We start from the raw sequence: 21595 nt of genomic DNA, 5'->3' as shown, positions 1-21595 counted from the left end.
GAGCACCTTACTTAGTCACCCCTTTAGTTAATAAACATTTATTGAATGGTTGCAAGGTGCCAAGGCATTGTGCTAGTAAGCAAAATTTTGAACAAAACCAGAAAGGTCCATGCCCTTGTGAAGCCCACAGTCCAAGGGACAAGAGGGAAATAAACAGGCAAACACTTACCAGGAGACAGGTAACATAGTGGCATGGTGCATGGTGGGATGGTGATAGGGTGAGATGGTGGTGTGGTAACTTGATAACATAGTTGAGTATGACAAGGTGCATCATGACACAGTGGTACAGTAAGTAACACCTCACCATATCATGGTGAGATGGTGGCATGGTGATGTGGCATGGTGATATGGTGATGTGACATGATGGCATTGTGGCATGATGTGGTGATATGGCGGCGTGGTGATGTTGTGACATGGTGACATGGTGGTATCGTGGCATGGTGGCATAATGATGTGATATGGTGGCATGATGGGGTGTGACATGGTGATATGGCATGATGATGTGGTGGCATGGTAACATGGTGGCATGATGATGTGGTGGCATGGTGGTGTGGTGAGGTGGTGACATGGGGACATTGCAACATGGTGGCATGATGTCATGGTGGTATGGTGGCATGGTGGTGAGTTGATGTGTGGCATAGTGACATGGTGGAATGATGGCATGATGGTGTGGTAGCATGGTGACATGATGGCATGGGTGGCATGGTGGCGTGGTGACATGGTGGTGTGGTAATGGGGTAGCATGGTGGTATAGGGGCATAGTGGCATGGTGGCTTTAGGGCATGGTGGCTTGGTAACATGGTAGGTACGGTGATTCTAAAGAACCAAGCCCAGTTCAGGGTGGCCTGAACACAGGGTAGGTGAGAACTGAAATGGATCGAACACAGAGACCACACAGCACCACAGCCCATGAGGCCTAGGCAGAGGCTGTGTGGTCTTGATCACTGAGGCTCTGCCACTTCTTAGCTCAGCATCTGGCTCATAGTATAGGTCCTCAATAAATATTTATTGGATGAATAAATGAGTTACATTAAAATGGCCTAAAAAGAGAAAAAAAATCTCAAATAATTTTTACTTTATTAAAAATAGCAATGATAATATACGTCAATCTAGGTCTGTAATGTGAAAGTAAATTAACAAAGACTAGGAAATAATCAAGTGCATAGGAAGAGATGGAGTGTAATAAATTTTAAGTCTTATGTAAAAAGGAGCCAAAATAATTGCTTTATTCTGGACTTAGATAATTAGAGAACACATTTAAATAGATATTTTAAAAATTAAAAGTATTCATTGGTATAATTTTTAAAAATACCATTGTACAAATAACATGAATATAAAAGAAAGCTACAGTAAAGTATACAATGGAAAGCCTAACAAAGGAAGATGAGAGGCATAAGGGTCAAGCATTTTCGTTATGATGATAAATGTTGGCAGTTTAAATTCCGCTATATCAAAGCAAAGTCTTATAATAGGAAGCAAAAATAGGATATGATACAAGAAATAAATATTAAGGAGAGATCTTTTACAATTTAAAATAAAAGACTGGGGAAAGATAGACAGAAAAGTTCACATGACAGAGGAAACGATTATTTCAATATGAAGAAAATGTAGGCATCAACTCAAGGAGCCTTAAAGTGGCAATAAAAGTCATGTTGTGTTACGAAAGGTATTAGCAGTAAAAATGGTCCTTAGCCTTCATATGCTGAGAAACACAGTACTGGCACTGTATATTCACATTTTAAAAGTCAGGAAGAAATGATCAAAATACAACTATTAGGGAGAGTTTATCAGTACCACTACTCTATGGTAGATCAGGAAACAATGAAAAGAGAATTAGTTGCGTGTGGCTGCCATAACAAATTGCCACAAATGTGATGGTTTAAAACAACACATATTGACTGTCTCACAGTTGTGCAGGTCAGAAGGCTATAATCAGTTTCACTGGGCTGAAATGGAGATGTCAGTAGGGCCTCACCGTCTCCAGAGGCTCTGGGGAGGACCTGTTGTCCTGCCCTTTCTTGCCTTTTCTAGCTTGGAGCTGCATTCCTTACATTCCCTGGCTCCTGGCCCCTCCCTCCACCTTCAAAGCCAGCAGCATAGCATCCAGCTTCAGTGGTCACAAGGCCTTCTTCTCTATCAAATCTCTCTCTGCCTCCCTCTTGTAAGAATACTTGTGATCTGCATTTAGGGCATACCTGGATAATCCAGGTGAGAAAAGAAAAATAGCTGAGAGCAGTCTGAACGATGTGGGCAGAACTTACCAGGCTCAGAGAGACTTGAGCACAGGGCTTCAGTCTCACCCCGCCCTTCCACACCTATGCTGGGGGCAATTGTTTAAAAGCATTTCAGACCAGCTGTCTCACCCATATATCCTGTTCCTGGAATTAGTGATACAAAAGACAATGTATAGCCATTCAATAGACTATGTTATTTTAATGTAAATTCTTGGTAAACAGCTTAGGAACTGCCTCTCCTTCTTTTCTTTAAAATCCCACTTGTAACTGCTGTTAATTAGAATGTAGATTCAGGGCAATTTGGATCTATGCTCCTGGGTTGCAGTCCTCAAATTTGGCCCAAATAAACTCTCTACTTTTATTAATTTTGCCTCAGTTTTTTTTTCCTTTAAGTTGATTCAGGATAATCTTCCCATCTCAAGACTGTTAATCACATCTGCGAAGTCTTGTCCTATAAAGTAATATCCAAAGGTTTGAGGGATTAGGACCTGTATATCTTGAGGGGCCACTGTTCAGCCTATCACAATGATAATGTGAGACTTAGAAAAGATAAAGATAAAGCTCGTACTAATAGGACTACTAATTTTTGAATGTCCATGAAACATTTACAAAAGTTGCATATATTTGCCTCTATAAAATCCTCAAAGCAAAACTTGCTATTCGTGAACATAATTTTCTAAAATTCAAGATTTATAATAAACATTTAGAAAGAATAACCCAATTAGTTAAGATATAACAAATAAAATAAAAGCCCTCTCAGATAACTGATAGGATATCAAGTATTATTTCAGTATATTTAGAAAATTATTAAAAAGGAAGACACTATGTAACTAAGGCTTTCCAAGATATCTGGAGAGGCCAATTATTAACCCTAAATTCTTTCATTTCCAAATGAAGAAGAAAATAAATATATGTTATCATTCAACGTAGGGAATTAGAAAGAACATAATATAGATGAAATCAGAAATTAATGACTTTTAAGATGATGGGATTGATAAGTGAAACAAAAAATGATTTATTTGCAAAGACAATAAATACCTCTGCCCAGTGTAGTCAAGGAATAGAGAAACTGTAGAAAAATAAACTTAGTGAAGGTCTTCGTTTCTCATTCCTATCAACACATTACAATGTTACTTTGGAGGCTCTGGACAGAAGACAAAAACAAGTAATATACATTTGATACGAAGAAGATAGAAGTATTACTATTTGCAGCCAGTATGATTGTATATGAACACCCCAGACTGTCAATCAAAATAACATATGGATTGTGGATAGAATTCAGTGGCTGATTCTGAAAGTAATATATAAAAAATCAGGTCTTTATAATGTCTATAACCACTTGGAAAACATACAAATAATTATAGATACTATTATTACACACCAAAAAATAAGTAATACCAATATTTACATAACATGTCTTGGATGATAAGACTATTTTGTATGATTAAATTTCCCAACTTACATAATTAAAATAATTCCAAACAAAGTCTCTATACTATTTTTGGGAAAACTTGTTAAAATAAATCCAAAGTTCATGTGGAAGAAAAAAGTGTTGAGAATAAATTTTAAATGTTTTGAAAGAAAGTATTATGAGGGGAAATGACTTTTCCAAATATTAAAAATGCTGTAAAGCTGTGTTGATTTTTAGTTCATATAGCCCTATTATTAGAGAAGGAGTTTGAATATGTGATGAAGTTGGCAAAGGCAAATAGTCTGAGAAGTCATGGATTATTTAATGGAAAATGCAGACACTGCTAGTTAGAGGGAAATGTGTTGGCTAATGAAACGTGTGGTGAAGCGACTTCCTAGAATATGTTAACTGGGTATGCAGGGGGGTTATTAAAGTCCTGATAAGTCACAAGTTCACAAAGAATATATACTCCTTGATCCATAGAAGAGGTGGCCTGTAGATGTTCCAAGAGAAACCACTGTAGCCTATTTTCTAAAATAATTGAACACACCCTACCATACCATAGAGACTCAGCCACAGAGAGAACCAACACCACATACCCATCCTGTTTTCTCAATCCCAAACAGAAGACCAAAAATCACCAAGCAGAGGAGGAGACCTAAACTCTGTGCAAGAAAAATAAAATCTTAAGACCCCAAAGTCACTATGCCAGAGGCAAAAAGTTCAGCCTGTGAACTGATTCACACAAAACAAAACAAAATACATATAACAGAAACAAACAAACAAACAAAACCTGCCTTTCTTTGTTCCCAGAGAGCTGTAATTTCACATGCTAACTTTATCTTATGTAAAATGTAGATTTACTGAGCTCGAGAGGAATGCATTATTGACTTTTCCCCCTACTCCTCTCTTTTTATGTAAAATGTCGATGCAGTGAGCACTAATCAGAGCCTCACAAGAATGTAACTGCTTGCCTCATTGCCTGCCCTCCTTTTTTTTTTTCTTTCCTCCTTTCACTCCTGTCTGCTCTTTTGCCTTTACATATTGATGTTCATGAAACTCTCTTCAGATAAAGCACAGGCCACAGATCCTACTGTAACTTCTGTTTTTTTTTCCTGGGTGCATCCTCAACTTTGGCAAAATAAACCTCTAAATTGATTGACATTTGTCTCAGATACCTTTTGATTTCTAGCTCAAACAAGAAAGAGCTGAACAAAGAAACAGAAAAAAATATAAACAGAAAAAATATGGTAATTTGTGATACAGAAAATATCTAAGAATAATATTCCAATTAATAGAGAGATGTAAAATTTTTAGTACATAAACCAAGAACAAAATATTCTGAAAAAGAAAGAAATGGAAAAGAACAACTATTTGAGATTAAAAAATAAAGGTGGAGTCAGGAAAACCTTTCCCAAACATAAAAAGATGAAAAAAATGAGAGATATGATGAGACATAAGGGTGACAGAAAAAGAAAACAGAGAAAACAGTGGAATCATCAGATAAAAAACAGAAATGATTGAAATTGATGAAGATAAAACTTCACACAAAAAGAACCTGCTCCCCAATGAATTATAAATGACCCATCCCTAAGTGAATCTTACAGCCTCTGTGATCATGTTTCCCTTTGAATTGAATTCTAGAAAGTATAGAAGTTGTTTCAAGCTTATGTCTAGAAAGGTGCTCAGGGACTGAACATTTTCATACTGTGCTTAATTGTCTATTTTCAGCTTGTTACCACCACCACTGCACCTCCACCACCATCACATCACTGCTACCGGTACCATCATCACCATAACCACCACCATCACCACCATAACCACCACCATCACCATCACCATCACATCACTACCATTACCACCACCATTCACCTTCACCACCAGCATAATCACCACTACCACCATCACCACCAAAACCACCACCGTCACTACCACCATCACCACCATCACCACCCACCACCGCCACCACCATAACCACCATTATCACCCACCACCACCACCACCATCACCACCAACAGCATCACCACCATCACCACCATAACCACCACTGTCACTACCACTGTCACCATCATCACCATTACCACCACTGTTACCACCATCATCACCGCTACTACCCATCACCATCACACCATCACCCTCACCTTTACCACCATCACTATAGGCATCTAAGGCTGGGAACTACATTTCCCAGAATCCCATTCCTTGTGCAGATTTGCTTTAGAGTTTCTACTTACATAAGATGAGGAAAGTGGAATTGACAGTTGCCAGGTCTGAGCCTAGGCCTTAGGAAGCATCATGCATTTCCATTTGCCAGCCTGTGGTCTGCCTTCACTATGAAAAGAACATGCCCCAACTGGCCTCTCTGGTCCCAGGAGGGCGAGAGACTCGTGGAGCAGAGTCAGCAGGGTCTGCGGTGAGAGAGGCCCCCAGCTGACTCACAGGCTTATGAGTGCAAAGGGAATGCTGCAGTTGTCAGCCACGGAGATTTTGTCATTGTCTATTATGCAGCACTTTTGCAGTACTAGTTGAATAATACAGGTGCACTAACCTCATCTTACTTTTCCTATCCTTGTTTTCCATTATTCCCACAGTTTTCTTCTCTTACTTTTAAAAATTCTACTTTAATACATGTATAGTAGTGAGAAGCCTCAAACACTTTTTAGAATAGGTGAAGCACAAATAAGAATGCCCATAAAATATTTTGGAGAATGCTACTTTATCCCTTTTGAATTCCATGCATGTTTCCTATGATTTGTAAATGGTATCATGTGATGGTTCTTAATATTAGTTTGGAATGTAGCTGTTAAGGAGAAATCTAGGATAAAGAAGTCACATGAGAATAATGTCCAATCACTTCTGCCATGGAGGGAGGAAGAATTTTGAAGCCAAATGGAATATTATGAGCAGGTGATGTATATTAAAATAATGCAAATGAGCTAACGGCTGAGTTGAGAGTAATCATTGGCACATAGATTTGTCTCATTCTTCTTCTTTCTTTGAAGAATCCTGTGCTTGTGTCTTTTTTACATCAAGGATTTTCTTCTGCCTTATTCTTCTCCAACTCCTTTATTGTTTTAAGATTCATTGCAGTTATAAATTCTGAAAGAAGAAATCTCAAAGTCACAACATAATTAAATCTTAAGCAGAATTATGTGATAAATTATTACAATTATCTTCATTTTACAGGCCAAAGTGCTAGTATGCTTCAGAATGCTTTTTATGTATTGTCCCTCATTCTCCAAATTTAACTTTTTATAGCTTTCTATAAATGAGATTGTAACATCTCTAATGTTCAGTGATCTGAAAACATAGCATCAATTGATAATGATAAAAGAAGAAAATCAATCACCACCAATACAAAATCCTAGGGGAATCAACCAAAGTGGAAAACTATATATTTTGAGCAGAGGCTTAAAAGAAGGGAAAATTATGGCTTTGTTAGCTCTTCTCTCCATTCTGCAAGCATAAAGCAGGTCTGCGTAATTTATTTTTGAGGCTACTCTGTAAGCCTATGCTGAGACGCGGTGAGTGCTTGCTGTGAAATGGTTCATTAATTCTCCTCCTATTTTGCTGCATTGAAGCAGATGATGATGACTAACCTAGCAACATGGGAAAATAGGCAAATCACTCTGAACCCCTGGGATGGGGAAACATTGCTAATTGTGCGTGGACAATCAGATTTTTCTTCCTATGTCATAAACGTAATGTTGTTCTTTCTCTTCATTTATCTAAGTTCTGTGCTGCAGTGGTGCAGTTCAACATGAGGATGTTTGTGTCCTACTCTGAGCTACTTTGTGATAGTATTTTTTAACACAGAGGGTCCCAACTTACCATAGTTTGACTTGCGATTTTTCAACTTTGCAATGCTATCCATACAACCATTCTGTTTTTGACTTTTAGTACAGAAGTCAATAAATATCATGAGATATTCAACACTTTATTATAAGATAGGCTTTGTGTGAGATGATTTTGCCCAACTGTTGGCTAAGGCATGTTTAAACTAGGCTAGGCTAAACTATAATGTTGGGTAGGCGAGGTGTATTGAGTGCATTTTCAACTTATGATATTCTCAACTTACAATGGGTTTATTAGGACATAACCCCATTGTAAAAGGAGGAGGATCTGTACATGCAACCGGGAGGGTTTTTTACCCTGTCTTGAGGGCAGGCTGGTTTTGAGGACTGATTGAGGGAGGGGCAGATTCCATATTCGGAGGGTGAGGGGTGCACTAATGTGGAGGGTTAGATGATGGTCTCTGAGACAATGTTGAGTGGAGAGTAGAAGGTGCTAGCAACCTGCCCACTAAATCTTCTGTGCAAGCCTTGGGAGAAGCAATGGCTTTATGCACAGGTGTCAACCTACTCAGCTCAGTTACTGGAGACAGCGCTAAGCCCAGGCTGTACAGAGCAGGATCTGGGGTCTTTCAGCTTCAATTCTGCCAATGAATGTGGGACACATCTGGCTGGTCTGATATTCAGGATTGTGTCCAAAGGGCGAGGGTGCCTGCACTGAAGGACAGATGTGAGAGGGGACAGTCCCTGCTTCAGTCACATGGAGATATTCAACCAATTTTCTGTAATGGTATAGAAGAGAGCAAAGGAAAGTTGCTGGTGGCCAGTGACCCTGGGGTTGAGAAACTGTGCAGCAGGGCAATGACCACAGCAATGCAGCCAAGGCCTGGGCTGGCCAGAGGACAGAACGACTTTCCTGGTTTTCTGTCGGCCCTGTGAACTTGGCTGGGGCATGGGTGAGTCATGGTGAGTGAGCTCTGGAATTCTTTGATCCATCAGGGAAAGGAAGTGGGATTCTTGTAAAAGCAAGAAAAATGATCTTGCGGGATACGAAAAAAGCTTAAACCATGTGATGATTTAAAATGAGGAATAAAGGAGATTTGACCTCATGTTTAAGCCAGGCTGAGGGAATGAGTTGTGTCTGCTACAGAGACCATATTTTTATGAAGTGCAGCAAAGCCTTCCACCTCCTTGTGCTTTTCTAATACATAGGAGTTCTAGGAATGTGCTATAAAACACTCAAGTAACAGAAAGGTTGTGTCAGAAGAACAGTATTTGTTTAACATCCTCATACGTGCAGAACAGGAGTCACGTTCAAAGGAAGACTGAAGGCAAAGAAAGTCAGAGTGTGAAACAGCATGTTCACCGGAAACAGAATTTTATTTCTGAGAGGGAGCTTGGCTGGGGTTCGCCGGCAGGCAGAGTGACGGCAGTGAGAGACTGAGTTAGTTGGCGATGGCTGCCTAACAAGTGATCACAAACTCAGCAGCTGAAAACAACAAAACAGCCCATCCTCATCATTTACAGATTCCGTATTTGTGAATTCTCCCACTGCTGAAATTGATTAGTAACCCCAAAATTGATACCCGAGGTGCCTTTCGTGCTCACTGGTGGATGTGCATGGAGCTTTGAAACATTTGAGTCACCCAAGGCACACATCCCACTGAGTTGAACAAAGCAACGCTCTGCCTTCTTGCTCCAGCTCGCACGCTGTAAACAATTGTCCTTTTCACAGTCTATTTAGTGCCATGGTTTGTCACCAATTTGTGTTTTTGATGTTGATTTCACTGTTTAAGATGGTCCCAGGCACAGCACAGAAGAGCCGTCTGGTGTTCCCAAGCATGAGAAGGCTGTGATGTGCTTCCTGGAGGAATTCCGTGTTAGAGAAGCTTCACACAGGCATGAGTTGTGGCGTTGTTGGCCATGAGTTGTTCAATGTAATGAATCAACAATATATATTAAATCAGGTGCCTGTCAATAGAAACACACATAAAACAAGGTTACGTATTGATTGGGTGACCAAAAAATGTTGTGACCGGAGACTCATAGGAACCTAACCCTGCATTCCCCATAGCAGCAATGGTATTTGCTAATTTGGTGTTCACGGTGACTTCACAGAACATAACTATGGTGTATAATGAGAATCAACTGTGCATTTATCCTCTTGCAACTTCTGTGGGTCAGCAGACTGGGCATGGCTTAGTTGGGACCTCAGGTTCTTACAAGGTTGTGGTCAGATATCGGCCAAGCTGCATGCCTCTTCCAAGCTCGTGTGGTTGTTGGCAGAATTCAGTCCCTTGTGGCTCTACACTGAGTCCTGTTTTCTAGCTGGCTGTAGCTGCAGCTGCTCTCAGCACCTAAAGGCTGTCTGCCGTTCCTTGCCATGTGGTGTTCTTGCAGGATGGCAGCTTATGTCTTCAAGTAATCTCACTCCAGTCAGCTGTGAGAGCATCTCCTACAGCAGCAACCAGGGACTGATTTCATGGAAGACAATTTTTCCATGGACCAGGGGTGGGGTGGGGGGCAGTCTCAGGATGATTCAAGGACATTACATTAATTGTGCATGTTCTATTATTATTACATTGTAATATATAATGAAATAATTCTGCAACTCACCATAATGCAGAATCAGTGGGAGCCTTAAGCTTGTTTTCCTACAACTAGATAGTCCCATCTGGGGGTGATGGGAGACAGTGACAGATCATCAGGCATTAGATTCTCATAAGGAGCACACAACCTAGATCCCTCACATGCGCAGTTCCCAGTGGGTTTTGTGCTCCTGTGAGAATCTAATGCTGCTGCTAATCTGACAGGTGGTGGAGCTCAGGTGGTAAGTGAGCAATGAGGAGCAGCTGTAAATACAGATGAAGCTTCGCTGGCTCACCCACCACTCACCTGCTGCTGTGCAACCTGGTTCCTAACGGGTACTGGTCCATGGCCCCATGGTTGGGGTACCACCTTGCATGTAACATTACCTTTAGTGAGGGGCATCCCATCACCTCTGACATACTCCATTGGCTAGAATCAAGTCGCAGGTTCCACTCAAGGGGAAGGGTCACACAAGGCTTGACTCATGGGGGGATCACATTAAGATGCAGCTGCTGTAGAGACTGACCCCAAATCTTCCAGAAGACTCCATGCAAACCCAGGAAAGATGAGATGTCACTGATTACCCAGGAAAGAGCTAATAATTTGGAAATTCATGTCAACAGAGGATGAGTCATCAAGCCTGTGTCTTGGTGTAGAAAGGATGCTGTGTGGGAGGTCTCCTGGGTCCTTGCGCCAGCTCTATCAGTACCTGCAAGAATATCACGGGGCCTCAATTTTGTCAGCTCTGCTTAATGGGCTGTGTGGTTAGAAACCCATGGATACGTGCACTGCAGGCATTTCTAAATGAATAAAGTGATGAGCTCAATGCATCACAGTGGGTCTACACATCACTCAAACTGTGGGCCAAGTGCCCAGGGAGGCCCTGCTTCTTCCTATTTTCCTTTTGTTGAGAATTCCTCAGAGGGCCCCCATTTCATGATGCAAGTTTTAAGGGAATGAAAATCAAAACTCCCAGAATTTTAGAAATAATTATACTCGCTGTTACCCAGGTCTAAAATTTGCCAGGAATCCCCATTATCCACACTAAGCACACCCACAATGTGCACATCCCTGCCTGACAGGCCCATGGCCAGGGTTCTCAGCAACATCTGTTCTGCTGTGGGTCCTGTGGTTCAATAAGAATTGGGGCGAAGGGTGTGCGCAGGGTACCCAGAAGTGGTTCCGTTACGGGCATACATGTTATCAGAGGTAACTCCATAATTATTTACATAATATCTCTAACAATCCATATAGTGCTACTGAGGCAGCTGTAAGCTACCCATGCTCCTCCTGGATCTAGGAATACAGAAAGGATTGGGTTTTCTGGTGTCTCCAAAGTGCATGAACATGTGTGGCCTAATTAAGTTCCATTTGGGAGGAATACACATCAACGGGGCCTTTCTCTTTAAGAATTGTTTCAAGACTACAGTCCTTTTGTTTAAGAATGGCTTTGTTTGCCTTCTATTTGGAGTTCAAAAGCTATTAGCCATTTGAGTTCCTGCCTCTTCCCTGGGCACTCAGACGCAGACTGCAGATGGCCGAACAAAGATCGGTTCTTGTGCCCCTGTGCCCCAGGCCGGATTTTCCCGGGCCCTTCCTCTAATATAGCATCTTACACTAACATTTGCTTTTTCAAAGCCATCTTTACCGAACAAAGGCTTCTTTCTATAGATGACTCCTAATAAGCCTCCCCTGCCCCCAAAGTTATTTGCTTCTAGCCCTTTACAGAAACATATCCCAAAGTTCTCAATTCAGCAAGAGGCAGGCAGCCTGGACCAGAGATTTTCCACCAGTCTCAGCCCTGACTGGTCGAATCAGGTTCTTTCTTTCAGATTCAACGTTATTTCTGTGTAAAACAAAGAGGCTGAGTTAGATGATCCCCACGTTCCTTTTTTCCGCTCTAAAATGCTAACGTGAGGTATGGGAACGCAGAATAACTGCTATGCCTAGCTCCCAGCACTCCCAGGGAGGAGCAGAAGTGCCTACTCGACATTCAGATTCCTAGGCCCCTGCCCAGACCAACTGGATTAGAATCTTGGGAGGTACAGTCTGGGAATTTATATTTATAGCAAGCCCCCCTAGGTGTTTCAGACATACAGATTTAGAAGCAACTGGATGGCATTTGTTTAGAGCAGCATGCTTCTGCTTGCAAGAGTAAGCAGTCCATTTAGAACAGTGAGAGAACACCTGCTTATGCTGCTGGTTAAACAGGCTCTGTCTTTTCTTTAGGAGACAGGTGTGTGGTGTTTGGCTCAGGAAGAAAACATAGCAAACAGCTATGGAAACAATGATCTCTTACTCAAGCAAATGTTTGCCTTCCCTTCCCCCCCACTTTTATCCCAACTTCAACCTCGGTGGTGAGCAAATACAAGTTTAGAAGGTGCAGAGGCACTAAAATGATGGCAATAGAAAAGGCAGTGGCCCCTCTTTGTTTTGACAACTCCATCCTTTTTGCCAATCTCCCTGAAGGAGATTGAACTTCTCTGTTATTTAGTCTTATTTTATTTGGGGACTGGAAGATGGTCTTCCTAGTCATTTACCTAGCTTTTTACCCATGAGTACACACATCGAAACTTTATCAGGGAAGTAATAGGTGTCATTTGTCCCTGTTTTGAGGACTGACAGAGGCTCGGTGATCATCCTACCGTAAGATATTGAAGGAAGGCAATCTCTGCTTCATTTTCCTGAAACCATTTCCAGCTGCAGGCCTGCTGGCTTTTACCTGCTTAGATTAATGAATGGAATCTCAGGTTGCTGGCACTCTGTATTGTAGAGGAAATATAAATAATGAGAGGGTTCGCCTGCAACCTGGCCCTGTGCTGAAACAATAAGTGGTCAGTGCTGGGAGGCTGTTCAAAGAAAGCATTGTGCTGCTTTCTTCTTTAAAATTGTCCCAACATCCACTAACTCATCCAGGAGGACTCTGGTGTTCATAGTAGATCACCCTGAGACTTCAGGGTGGGTCATAGTCTATCCTAATAACTCAGGTGTTATTCTGAGGTCATTGTTTTGAGACAGGAATAATATAGGTTGGTCACAAGAGAATAAAACATTTCAGGCAGGAGTTTCACATGACCACAGCCCATGGGCTGATAAGACCCTGAAAAACCAGGGTGTGGACCAAGCTGGATGAGAATGACTGGAACCAACATGGCGCTGGATTTGACCGAGGTTTCTCCTAGGACCTCATTATGTGCTCATTAACATACTAACCACACACCCACCAGCACCATGATGGTTCTGAGAACACCCATATTTGGTGTAAAAAATGGATGGCACCACAGTTCCAAGAACTCTTCACCTTTTTCCAAGAACTTTCGTGAATATTCCACCCCTTGATTAAAGAAATCCATAAAGGTAGCAGCCCCAAACTCCATCTACTTAACTCTGAAGTACACCCACACCTCCCTTTTTAGAGTGTGTACTTTTCCCTTTGTGATAAATCTCCATACTTGCACTATTTTCTGACTCATCCTTGAATTCCTTCTCGTGAGGATGTCAAGAGCCTGGGCACCGGCTGGGGTCAAGGTCTCACCGGTGTTCAGGGATCTCCCCCAGCCCACTGGTATCTGTATCTCCCAGGGAACAACTGAGCAATGATTCTCAGTGCATCCTCCCTGATGTGTGGGGGCATGAATGCTGCCTCGTGTGGTGTGACTGTTTGACTGGCTTCCTAGCCATGTTTAGCTGTTGGTTTTGCTTTGTTTTGTTTTACTTTATGTTTGTCCTCATGAGGAATGCTAAGAATGATGAGTGAACAGAAAGCAATTTAGTATCTAGATTAGGTGAGCTCAATGACATGAAAAGCTCCTATAAAGCTTCTCAAAAGGAGTCTTACGGTTTGTTTTTTTTTTGAAAGTGAGCTTGGAATATATTTTGGCTTTGTCTTTTTGTCTTAATGAAATCCTCTCTTCCATATTGCTTTTTATGACAAAATCTTAGAGCTTCCAAAAGGCGGTGCCTGGTACAGCTTTAGAGCAGTCTTCCCAGGACAGCTCTCCCCTCCTCCTGCTTAGAAAGTTGACAGTGAGATGGGCTCAGCATTTTTCCACTCTGGGCTTGGACAGAGCATTGTCCTCTGAGATAAGGGATCTAGATTGGTATTTGTGGGGACAGAGATGAGATTATGAGATAATATTGGGCCAGTGGACCCAGAAAGACCCAAACTTCAACCTTACTTTGTCTTTCCTCCCCTTAAGGTCTCCAAGAGAGGTACATGCCCAGAGAACAATTTCAGGGGAACATCATATCACTGTTGAAGCTCCAGCCCCATGCACTAAGTTCCAGTGTAGTCTCTGCAGCTCAGAAGGGTTGGGGCACATGATGAACCAATTTTGATCCTAAAGATGAAGTCATAGAGGCAATTTCACCCTGAGGCCAACACAAAGTTGGTCCTGGGTGTCTGTCTCAGGACACTCAAAGGCCAGGAAAGTTCTCATATGAACCTCTAACCTCAGCTACATGAGGAGAAGACAAAGGGAGCTTAGAACAGCCCAGTAGAGAGAGAGTCTGGGAATCCAGCCAATCTACTCAAAGGAAAGCCTCTTAAGGAGAGAGACTCCATACTCTCTGCTTGACCTTTAACTTGCTGACCTTGGGGCTATGATCTGGCAGATGGGTTTGTTCATTTCACCTACCTCTCCATGTGCCAACTGTGTAGTGGGGGTAGGGTGCTGACAGAGAGAAGAGGGGAGAGAGAGGCTCAAGCCAACCATCCCTTCCTCCTGGTTCTTTCTCTCTGAGAGGCCAGTGGACTTCATACCTGGCGGCTGGATCAAGCAGGACTGTTGTTTTCCCTGCAGTGCTTAGGTGCAGAGCTGAATAATGTTTCAGGAGAGATCTATCCACTCCTTCATGGGGCAGCGTCTCCAGTCCTTACCAACACACCTCACATCCATAAGGGATCAGTGAATGCCTCTTGATGGTTCTGAAGAAAGCTTTCAAGCTGGCCATGCCTGCCAGTATGACTGCCTGATGAACATCTATGCAGGAGGAGGAAAAGAGTCCCCTCTGTTCCAGTACCCTCACAGTATCTCACAGACCTTCCAGGGAGAGTCACACAGGGTAACCCCCAGCACATGGTAGCACAAGTTATGTGGTACAATTCTGCTCAGTAAAAAGGATGCAGACTTGCTACTATTCTATAAAACCTATCCCATTATCCCCCGTAAAAAGTCATCAAATAGTTGTAAATGCATTTCACTCTGTAACCTCCATGTTTCTTATGACATCACTGGAACTGGCATATTTCCTTGAGAGCCTCAAAAGCTAAGTTATTTCAATACCAAATCTTTCCCACATCTCACTTCCCTGAAGATCCAAAGATCCAGAATACACAAGAAAATCACAGCACTGGCTCCAAGTCCACAAAGTTCAACCCCAAGTCACAACATTTCCATTTTATTACTTATTAGAATGCATCTAAACAGCATGAATCCTGAGACAGGAGGATGGCTGTTTCCTTATGAGCTGGTTCCAGACCTGGGGACCACTGTTGAGCTCTCTCCTAAAATGTCTTACCCTTTAGCACACGGTCAGCAAACTTTTCCTCTGAAGGGTCAGATAGTAAATGTTTAGGCTCTGCTGGCCATAGGGTTTCTGTCATGGCTACTCAACTCTGCCATTGTAGGAAGGCAGCTGGGTGTGGCTGTGTGCCAATAAAATTTCATTTACAAAAACAAGCAGTCAACCAGATTCAGCGTGGTTTGCCAGTCTCTGCTTTAGCACAAAAAGGTCAGGCCTAAGGGCTGAGACCCTCTTGTGTGGTCAGCCCAGACCCCATACCCTTCCCTAGGGGTGGCTCTCCCCTTGTGAATAAGGCCTTTGTGCTTGGCCTTGATTGTCTGGGCCAGGGATGTCCTGTCCCAAGCCTGGCCACGTGAGTTTTTTTCTCCAGGAATGTTTTGAAATGCACATGGAAAAGAGCCCATTGCTCTTTGGTGGTGGAAGCCAGGACGTATGAGTCCCAGGGCCTGCTGAGGACACTCACCTTGCGGAGAGGGAAGGGAGCTGATACTCAGAGCACAGTGGAGATTGGAGGGGAAGCAGAGCTCCTATGGTCAGGCTCTTGCCTAGTTACAGGTGTTCCTGATGCCCATCTTTATCTCATTATATGAGAAAACTCAATTTCCTTTTCATGAGCGCCCCCTTTTGCTCCAACTAGTATGACCTGAAATTTCTGTTTGTTGTAACCAAAGGGATCTTCATGGATCCTCCAGGTCATATCCTATAGGACCCAAATATAATATTTCCAATAATTAAAACCAGTGATTCTCTGAGGCTCCTAGTTACATGTCTGGTGATCAGTCTTGCTTCTTTATAAATACCTAGTTCCTAAAAAAATCAGCTGGATGCCCACTGCCTTGATGACAAGAACACAATTCTCATTTCAGAGATGGTAGAGCATCCGTCGACACCAATTTCAAATGGTGAATGCAGCAGCCATTGTTTTTTTCTGCTCCAAACCAAAACCCTACCTAGTGACAATCTCTCAGGTTCAAGGGTTTCACAGCTCAAAGACCCAACTGGGGTTAGGGGAGCCCATCGCCCACTTCACTTTCCTCTCTGCAGTCCTGACTGCTGACTTTCAGGGCACTGGGCCATGCACATCAGATGGGCAGGCTGGGCTTGGGCAGGGCAGGAGTGAAAGGCTGTTCAGTTTCCCAAAGTCTTCAGCCCTCAAGTTTTTTGATAAGAATGATGTCACCAGTCTTCCACAGAGCTTCACTGTTTGTGCTGGGAGGCAGAGGTAGAGCCTGATAGGCAGTGAGCCCATACCGGGCACCAGGCCTCTGCATCTTTCTCATGTGGGTTTGGTTATCAGTGCTCTGCAAGGGGCAGGGAGGAAACTGATGCTTCAGGATTTGCACTTAACCTTCAAGATACCATCAGAAGCACCAGCCTCTGCCAAGTTTTCACCTGAGGTTTCTCAGGTCCCCAGACAAGGGACATAGGGGGAAGGACATGCAACCTGAAAGGCCAAGCTGATGTGAGCTCGTGGAGTTAGGGCAGAGACAACACAGGTGTGTGGATTCTGAATGCAGGCTTCATCATGTCAAACCCGTGCTTTCAACATCTTAGTGGTAGAATCTCCTTTTAAAGAGAATCTTATAAGAAAATTCAGTATGTAGCAGCCTGTGGCAGAGAGTCTGGAGCTGAGCTGGGGGTGACTGGGCCCTGCCTGCTGGGGACTCCTCTCCCAGTGGCAGGTCTGTTGGGGGCTTGGCAGGGTCAAGTCTGACCATAAAATATATGATGTTAATAAATAACAAGTAATTGTTACCCACTTTGCATAATGTACACTAGAAGCAAAACTTGTTTAACCTTCAAGAAGTGGCTGAAGGTGACCTGAAGGAGGCCTTAACTTGAAAGGCTCCTAATTGGAAAGCACACTGAGTTGGATAGGATTCCCACTGCCTCCCCCAACCCCTGCACCCCCCGCATCTGCTTGCCATTCTTCAGAGCTAGGATCCCATGACAACCTTCCCCCCTCACCTTTGCAAAACTAGTCCTAATCCATCTGCTCACTACCTGGGAGGTCCTGCTGCCTATCCTGCCTTCATCTCAGAGCTGAGTGCTGGCTTTGCAGCTTGCAACAAAGAGTGAGGGAATCAGTTCCCTGCAAAGACCAAACACAAGATGTCAAAAAGGGAGACCCCAGGGGGATGGAGCTGAGCCCAGCCTGGCAGCAGCCCACTCCATGTAGCAAAGAGGTGACCACGCCATTGCAGTGACACCTACTGAAGCCTTCCTGTGACTGAGCACCGTGGATTAGGAAGGCTTTCAAAGAGATTCATGTATTTATTCTTCTGAGAGATTCCCCTCTGGGCTTCTGGTTTGCTAAGCCCAGGGGTAGCCGTGTGTCTCATTTAAGCAGCATCATGTAAAGCCTAGGTCTGGCAATGGTAAAACAAGGTCACGTTTCTGTTCATGCTTCTATGTTGAGGATTACATATTGCAGTGAATTGTCTTAATGGCAGAGCAGGGTACATTGAGATATTGACAGTCATGTGAGGACTCATGTTTTGTATAAGAAATATGTAGAATTTTGTTTTCTATAATGTATTTATATCTGTTTAATAATAAAAATGATGTCTATGTAAAGCATGAGCAAAAAATCGATGCTCTAGGGAAGGGTGGCACCTCCTATGTGAGTGTGGAGCCTGGACCCTCTCTACTGCCTGACTTAAAAAGCAAGGCAATATTTTACCTGGAATCCTTCTAGGCCCTAAGGAGCTGGAGTCTGAGTTGAGGGTGTTTTGCTGCTTGTTGGAACCACACTTTCAGCGACCGAGGGAAAGTCCCTGGATTCCACTTAAGGCAATCGTGTGCATTCAATACATAGTGGGGATGGTGATTAAGAAAAAGATGAGTAAGACAAAAACAATTTCCTTCAAGGATTTTATCATCTTACAAGGGAGTTAAGACATAGCCCAACTCATGGCAAAGAAGAGGTATTTTTTACTTTGCAAAATAGCACAGATTCAAAGGGAAGTATAATGGTGAAGTTCCAACATGGGTGCTGGGGACTTCTCAGAAGGGCCTGATATGAGGCTTACCCTTAGGTCCCCATAGGAAAGGGCAGCTTGACTACAGGTGCCAGAAAGAGGTAGGGTCCCATATGGAATGCACTGGAGGCCCAGTGGTGCCCATAGAGACACACACATTCATCTTCTTGGAAGCATATACACCCGAGAGGTTGAGGGTCCTGCTGTCTCCCGGAATCAGGCCAGCACCTCCTATAGTCAATTTGAAGTCACTGCCCCCTGTTGGTTGTTCTGCCTGGCAGATTCCTGATGTTAGCTCCTGTTTTCCTGGTTTGCCTCTTGGTGGCTTCCATTGGGATATTGCCTCTGCGCCTCTTGGACTGGGTCCAAGGTGTGCTCCCAGGTTTTCTGGTACACCATGTCCCCCAGTTTGGGTCTTGCTAGTCCAGACTCAGCAGTATCCCTGGAATGGCTATAATTTTTATGTAGGGAGAGGGTGGAAGCTGTGGTTGCTCTTCCTGGGTATGAATTGGCGCCCCACTTTTAGGGACAGAGGAAGCTCTTGGGAGGTCCACCAGTAGTGACACAGCACTGGCTGCTTAGGTTCATGGAAGATAATGGGGGCTATGTGGGAACGAATGAGGGAGGAAGACAGTGAATAGATTAATTCATAGCCTTCCTATGTTTTTCTTGCTGCAGAGCCAGTTAACCTTTCTACAATCTCATGGGCCAACTTTGGCTTAAGTATCGAAGCAAGGCAGCCCCTGTTCTCACAGCCTCAGCTTACAGAAGCAGAGAAGGAAAAATAAAATCTAATAGGAAAAATAACATTGATCTGGTAGTAATTTGAATTGTAATTTACCATCATTGCATTTCCCCTTACTTTGAAGTGATTTTCCATGAATTTTTGTGTGTAGATGGAATTCTGTGTTCATTGTGTTCAATTTCCTTCCTTATTACAAAGTCTGTGGCTACTTGTGGAAAACTCAGGAAGAGTAATTTTGGCTTGAAGTTCTCTCCTTTTGCAAACATTTTCTAAAATGATGTGTTTTGCATACATATGATCTGGATGATTTTGGTAGCTTCTCTGCCCCTCCAAAAACCAGTTCAGTTTTGCTCATACTCCAGATTGCACGGTCTGAAGTTCACTTCCTGCCCAATGATATCTGTAAATTCTTAATCTTGCTTTCCCTTTCTTCCCATCATCCTGGGCCAAATACTAGATTTTTCTACTAGGCAGAAGCCCATTCCCCAGCAGCATGTTTGGAACTTGAATTTCTTTGGTGGAGGGACCTTGCATCAGGAATTTCTTCATTTCCTTGCTTGACATGAAAGGTTTTTTGTTTTTTGTTTTCGTTTTCGTTTTTTTTTGAGATGGCGTCTCGCTGTGTCACCCAGGCTGGAGTACAGTGGTGTGATCTTGGCTCACTGCAACCTCCGCCTCCTGAATTCAAGCGATTCTCCTGCCTCAGCCTCCTGAGCAGCTGGGATTACAGACGCACGCCACCATGACTGGCTAATTTTTGTATTTTTAGTAGAGACAAGGGTTCACCTCATTGGTCAGGCTGGTCTTGAACTCCTGACCTCATGATCCCCTGCCTCAGACTCCCAAAGTGCTGGGATACAGGCGTGAACCACCGCGCCCAGCCGAAAGGCTCTTGTTAGCTGTGTATTCTGCTAAGCGGAAAGTTTCAACATGTAACCCCGTGTGAAGATGGCGAATCATTTTCTTTTTCAGAAGTCACTCCAATACCTGGTAGTCCAACGTCAGTAGGCATTTTTTTCTGCCAGTGTTCAAGTATAAATGCTGGATAACGGAGAGATATTTAAAGATCTTCTAAAGATAAAACTAGCACCTGAGACCTAGAAAGGAATTTGGAGTCAGCATTTCTATTGGTTCTTACAATACAGGTTTGAATTGAATCGTCTAAGGAAGTTTCCAAATTACATGTTTTAGGCCTCAACTCAAAAGCCGGTTTGGGGTAGGGCCTTGATAACTCAATTTTTCAAAACCTTTGTAGGTGACTTTTTTGCACGCTCTTAGTTATGAATCACTGAAAGATTAAACATTTCTCACTCTGCAGATAAAGAAATTGGATACCTAAGAAATTAAATGACTTCGCCGATGTTTTTTTAATGGATATGGTGAATTGCTGATTGCTGGAGGCCCTATCAGGTGGTAAATACCATGAGGCAGGAACAGCCTATCCAGCTTCCAATCCCACTTCTAGCAATGTGTAGCTCACTGCAGGTGTGCGGTAACCCAGAGTAGAGTGGAGGTCACACTGCCGGCCTGTGGCTGAACCTAGCTCAGAATCTTGGGAAGGGTGGGATCAAATGGAAAAGCATCTGTGTTCAGGGTTCCTTGCTTGAGGACCCAGGTGTGCCATTTCCCAGCTGTGTGAGCTTGAACAAGAAGCTTAAGTGTTTAGCCTCATATTCCTTGTTTGCAGCAACAGAGTCCTTGAGAGGATGAAATCACACAATCACCTTAAAATGAGTGGGGAAGTGCTAGATGCATTCTATAGACTTAATGAAAGCTGTTTTCCTTTTTGTTATAATCCAGTGCTTTTTTAGCTAATATGTTTTGCCTATAAAATTTTTACATTCCCTTGCAATAAACATTTGAAGACTCTATTGAGATGTCATCAGGGCAATGTGAATACTCTAACCGACGTCTGGAATTTCTTATTACTTAGGATACAGACGATGCCTTTCAATTCATGAGCCAATTTCTCATCCTATCTAATTCTAGTTCCCTTCATTACTTCAAAAAATTTCCCCCTGAATTGCCAAAATGAGAACTTGACCCATTTATTTTTCCATTTGCTGTCTGAAGAGCACATTGCACTTCAATTTTCTCCAGCTTTATGGTTATGACATTTTTTCCTACCATCTTAATCACTATCAGCCTCTGCCGACATACAGTGAAACACTGGACAATTATAAATACCTGTGTATACAGATTGGAAAATGGTGATTTCATCAATGTCGGGGCTCATTTGCAAGATTTCTGATGACTTTTACCTCTCTCAGGAATTAAAATACAGCATTGCAAAATGGTACTATTGGATTCTGTCTAAG

General features: G+C 42.8%; 1 long non-coding RNA gene across 1 annotated transcript in view; it reads right to left on the bottom strand.

The window, feature by feature from the left end:
• The window catches only part of LOC130541304 (uncharacterized), a 44594-nt gene extending 38594 nt beyond the window's left edge, over window positions 1-6000 (bottom strand). Inside the window, exon 1 of the long non-coding RNA XR_008955347.2 lies at window positions 5880-6000. This is a non-coding gene — a long non-coding RNA (uncharacterized LOC130541304). The remainder of the gene's footprint in view (window positions 1-5879) is intronic.
• Window positions 6001-21595: the final 15595 nt, after the last annotated feature.

Source organism: Pan paniscus, chromosome 13 (assembly GCF_029289425.2).
Source record: "Pan paniscus chromosome 13, NHGRI_mPanPan1-v2.0_pri, whole genome shotgun sequence".
Taxonomy (NCBI): Eukaryota; Metazoa; Chordata; class Mammalia; order Primates; family Hominidae; genus Pan; species Pan paniscus.
The sequence above is the reverse complement of the archived record's forward strand: the minus strand, read 5'-3'. Positions and strand labels throughout refer to the sequence as shown.